This window comes from Leopardus geoffroyi, chromosome X (genome assembly GCF_018350155.1).
Source record: "Leopardus geoffroyi isolate Oge1 chromosome X, O.geoffroyi_Oge1_pat1.0, whole genome shotgun sequence".
Lineage (NCBI taxonomy): Eukaryota > Metazoa > Chordata > Mammalia > Carnivora > Felidae > Leopardus > Leopardus geoffroyi.
In genome coordinates, this window is record NC_059343.1 from 40,798,296 (window position 1) to 40,804,068 (window position 5,773).

The window sequence follows — 5,773 nt, forward strand, 5'->3', positions numbered from 1 at the left end:
CCTGAACTCACGACCCTGAAATCAAGATCTGAGCTGAGATCAAGAGTCAGACACAGAGGCTCCTGGGTGGCTCAGTCGGTTAAGCGGCAGGTCAGGACCTCATGGCTTGTGAGTTTGAGCCCCGCCTCCCGCTCTGTGCTGACAGCTCAGAGCCTGGAGCCTGCTTCCCATTCTGTGTCTCCCTCTCTCTCTGCCCCTCCCCTGCTTGTGCTTGCTATCTCTCTCTCTCTCTGTCAAAAATAAATAAACATTAAAAAAAAATAGTCAGACACTTAACCAACGGAGCCACCCAGCCACTCCTGGTTACTTCTTTTGATGCTAAAAATGCCTTTGACAAAACTTAACTTTCTTTCCTGATTTTAAAAACACTCAAGAAAATATAAATTGATGAATACTTCTTTCACATGATGTCACATGTATGCATGTGTGAGTGTACACACCTTACTCCTAAATCCAGCATCTTGCATAATGAGAATCACTAGAGGAATTTTGGCTAAGATCGGGAACAAGGTAAGGATACTCATTACCTCCATGAGTATTTACCATTAAACTGAAAGTAATAGCCAATAGAAGTAGACAAAAGAAATTAATTAGTGACATAAGAATTTGAAAAACAAGTAAAACCATTTCTATTTGCAGATGGCATAATGCACATGGAGACCCTTCCCGAATCAGTAATAAGAACTAACTCAAACAATGAAAGAATTCGGTAAGTTAGCAGGATATGAAATTAACATATAGGGAGGTACCTTGGTGGCTCAGTCGATTAAGCCTCCGACTCTTGATTTCAGCTCAGGTCACTTTCTCACGGTTCGTGGGTTCGAGCCCCGTGTTGGGCTCTGTGCTGATGGTGCAGAGATTCTCTGTCTCCCTCTCTCTCTGCCCCTCCCCAAAATAAATAAACATTTTTAAAATTAAAATAAAATTAACATATAGGAATCAAGTGCTTTATGTACACAATAACCAAGTAGCAGACATAATCTTAGAGAAAAATCCATTTGCAATAGCAACCAAGAAGATAGAATACTTAAGAAAAAATTGAACAAGAAATATGCTCATCTACACCATGAAAATTTTAAAACGCTCCTGAAAGGCACAAAAATAGTCTTAAACAAATGGAAAGACATGCCTTCATCTTGGATAGGACAAGCCAATATCTTAAAGATAATTTTCTTTCCTAAGTTATTTTAAAAATTTACCACACTCTCGGTAAAAATACCTCTAAGCTTCTATTCAGGACCTCGACAAGTTGATACTAAATTTTACATGGAAACATTAATTTGCAAGAATAGCTAAATGGCCCAAGTTTCTTGAACTGGCTATGTTCTCTTCTTTTGTTCCATTCTCACCTCAGTTATTTTTTTAATGTTTATTTATTTATTTTTGAGAAAGACAGCCCACAAGCAGCGGAAGGGGCAGAGAGAGAGGGAGAGAGAGAGAATCCCAAGCAGGCTCCTGTCAGTGTGAATCCTGATGTGGGGCTCGAACCACCAACCGTGAGATCGCGACCTGAGCTGAAATCAAGAGTCGGACGCTTCCCCGACTGAGCCACCCAGGTGCCCCATGCATACTTTTGAATAAATATCAAGATATGAAAAAAACCATGAACGGAAGCTGCAGCCATTTTTGAGGAAGTTTGGTCTCCAGGCTCAGGATTTTTAAAGCTTTAAAGAAGATGGTTTTGGGAAAGTCATTGCTGTTAATATGAGTTCCCCCCTCCTCCATAAAAATAGTGGTCGGGGCGCCCGGGGGGCGCAGTTGGTCAGGCGTCCGACTCGGCTCAGGTCATGATCTCGCGGTTCATGAGTTCGAGCCCTTCGTAAAGAAAGAGAGAGAGAGCGCACAGGGGAGGGGCAGAGATAAAGGGAGAGAGAGAATCCCAAGCAGAGTCCAGGCTGTCAGCACAGAGCCCAACGTGGGGATCGAACCCACCAACCGTGAGACCATGACCTGAACGGAAACCAAGAGTCCGACGCTTAACGGACTGAGCCACCCAGGCGCCCCTGAAGCTGAAAGAATACAAATATCCTAACATTGAATGGCCGGGTGGAAGAGGATGAGCTTCCCACAACAGCGACAACAAAGACTGGAACTCATACTTGACGCTTTATTTCATCTCATGCACTGTTGTATCCTTCTATCTATCTATCTGTCTTGGAAAATTTAATTCTTCCGATAACCCTGCAATAACCCAACTAGCAGTAGCATCCCTGTTTTACAGAGCCTGGTCTCCCAAACGCTTTGCTCTGAAGGTGCAGCTATGAAACGACAGGAGAACTGGGCAAGCGTGATGTCTTAGAAACAGAAAGAAGACAGTTTGGAGGCGGCAGCTGTCAAGGGTTAAATGCTACTTATTGAAGGGTCAACCAAGATGGGACATGAAATGGTCCTCTGGATTCAATAACGCGGAAGCCACGGAGAAGCTTAGAATGAGCTGTTTATGCAGCAATACGGGGCCGGAATCCAGATTGGAGTGTGCTGAGAAATGAGTAGGAGAGAACAAGTACAAAACAACTCCAGCGAGAAGCTGGGCTGTGAGGCTCCGGTGGAGGAACCCGGGGCAGGCAGGACTGGGGCGTGGCTAAGGGCGTGGCTAAGGGCGGGGCCAAGGGCGGGGCTGAAGGACGCAGATCCAGGCTGGAAGCCAGCCGAGCTCTGAATTTGAGCTTTGGCTTGGGGCCAAAGGAAGGGGTACCTTTTTCAAGGTGCTCGGTCCCATTTTTGCAATTCATCTGCCTGGTGAGGGCACCTTCTGATTCCCATAAGTCTCTGCGGCAGTTGTGCTAGGGGAGGGTGTGAATCAATGGGATTTCTTTTTTTCCAAAGAGAGAGACATTTGACTATGTTTAATTCTCACGTTGGTGAGAACACTCTGGTTGAGAGCGTGTGGTTGAACGAACAGGAAAGAGAGGTGGTGATTGAGAGCAGGGACTAGGCATATGCGATTGTCCCAGAAAGGAAAAAAAAAGGGGGGGGGGTACCAGGTCTACTAAATTAGGTGTGCTAGAAGTCACTTTACAGAAAACCACTTTTTCTTTCCTTTTCTTTTCTTCAATTGAACTATAGGTGACACACAATGTTACACTAGTTTCAGGTGTATGTCGTAGTGACTGACAGTGCTGTGCTCACCACAAGGGTATCTACCAGCTGTCACCATACAATGCCATTACGATACCATTGACTATATTCCCCACGCTGTGCTTTTCATCCCTGTGACTTATTCATTCCATAACTGGAAGCCGGTACCTCCCAGAAAACAACTTTATTTCTTAAAAAAAAAAAAAAAAAATCTTTTAGATGTTTATTTTTGAGATAGCACAAGCGGGGAAGGGGCAGAGAGAGGGGGACAGAGGATCCGAAGCAGGCTCTGTGCTGACAGCCAGCAAGCCCAATGTGGGGCTCGAACCCACCAACCACAAGATCGTGACCTGAGCTGAAGTCAGACACCCAATCGACTGAGCTACCCAGGCACCCCAGAAAACAACTTTATTTCTGATTGAGCTTTCTGCCGGGAAATTTGCCTTGGTAATTCCTAGGGTTTCCCTACTCCTAGGGTTGTGCCATACACCTGGGGTCTTAGGATCATCGGGTCTTGGTCCACATAGGTGCCTCTGAAATGTCACCTACACTGTCTCTGCAACCCTTCTGCTGCCTCCAAGTTGCATCTGGGGCCCAGGAACGTTTGGGATAGTGCCTCCGATCATCTGTGGAGATGAACCATACAGCTACTCCATGAGTTCTGCTCTTCCCTGACTCAGTGTCAGGAAGAAGAGCTCAGGTGCTTTTTGCCGTGGGGTCCAGAGACTTCTCTCTCCCTTCACCCACCCCCAACCCAGGGGAAGAGCCAGTAGAGTTCTGCTCTTTCCCCAGAGTCAGTGTAGACAGACACTGCCAAAGGGCGCAGTGAGAGGAGGGGAAAAATTTGTGGCTATTTTAAAAACCGACCACACCCTCCGCGCCTGGAGTTTAGGTTTTTGGAAAAAAATACCAGAGACTTTTTGCATTTTGCCCAGCCACATCCCTCCCTTCAGGTGAGCAGGGAGCCATCCAGTTGCTTAAAAGAGGAGAGGAGGGAAAAGTAAAAATATAGGGAAGGAAAAAGTTATACTTTAATATTGGAAAATAATATCCCTGCCACCAAAGAGAAGATGGGGACAGAGGTAAGTGGATATATGGCTCTATAGTGGAAAGTGAGAGACTGTCTAATAGTTTCATTTTCTCTATGTAGTAGGAGGGAAGTTCATTTGTTGAAAACAGGGGAGAGGGTGCAAAGAGTGATATCAGAGGTCTGAGGTGAGCAGACCAGGTTTGAAATAGTCATAATGGAATCCAAGACTGGGAATTGACATGGAAAGTATGGGATTTCAGGGACCACTTGAGGTTGACAAGTATGACTTATCTGCCCTGTGGGGAAACTTCTTGCAACAGTGTTTGCAGGCACAGAGAAAGCCCAAGGCAGGGTTTAAACGGGGCGGGGTGGGGGTGGGGAGCTGTTGCCAAATGAGTAATGAAAAGCCAGAAGGTCAGGGAGTTTAGGTTATTGGCAGAAGCATTATTAAAACAATGGTCTGGGGTCTCTTTGCCGAATACGAAAAACTGAGACCAAGGTGGACGCAGTGGTCAATGAGGCTGGGGAACAGAGAGGATTTGAACGAATGGCTAGGGAGAGGCAAAGTGTGGGCAGACAGCAGGATGCTTCAGCTAATGATTTCAGAGGTGGAATAGTTTCTGTGATGAAAAAGACCAGAGATCTTTGGCGATGTTCTCACTTTTCCAACTGGAACACCTTCCCCAGGTGGAGGTGAGCAGATTTGCTTTCTATCTTCCATTAACCTTACAACAGCTTCCTCCAAGGGGGGGTTCACTATCCTGCTGAAACAGAGCAAAATTATCCTTTTTAGTTCTCTTTTAGATTTCAGGAACTTCAATCTGCTTCTCGGACTTCCTGTCACGTTTTCATCCATCCTTGAGTACATATCCCTGCTTATGGGTCCTTTTAAACACTGATCTCCCGAGACAGTCCACCATCCTACCACTCTAGTTCTGTACATGTCTTTCGCTCACGTGTCAGAACGGGCTAGGTTATGCAGCGGTAACAGGTGCCCCCCCCCCCCCCAATCTCACAAGGTCAGGAGGTACGGGGGTGCTAAAAATCATCTGCATTTTACAAATGAGTAAACTGATCTTTGGTGTCTGAAAAGGTGCATAGCCCTCAGCGGGCAAAACCCTAAGGAACACAACACTTCACAAAGGCTCCTCCTGACCAATTAATTGCGCTACGTGAATACGCAGCCTCCAATTCCTCCGGTCCACCATGCAGCGTGCAATTGCGTATCTTTATCTTAGCGGAGAAGTTTTCCCATCTAGAACTCGGGAACACCCACCCCGGGGGCCGACGGGGACGCTGGATGTGGATAGTGACCAGGAGCCCCGCTCTAAATAGTGTGGGGGCGAGTCTGCCTACAACAGAGACGACCAGGCGGGGGACATAAAACAGAAGAGTCGGTGGAGTTCTCCGGGTGGGGTCCACGTCCCGTCACTGGGTACATTCTGTACACACGAGCCCCTCCCTTGCCTGAAGTCGATTCCTGAAGACTTGACTTCACTACGGAGGAGTTGGGGAAAGGTGGGGTCTGGCTCGGTGCGCCCCAACCACGGTCCCCACCCCGCAGCAACCCCGCCCAGATCTGGCAGAGCCCTGGGCGATCCCGGGCGGGTGAGGAGGCGGGGAGAAGCTGCGAGGTCCAAGGCGGGGCGGGCGGCTGCCAAACCA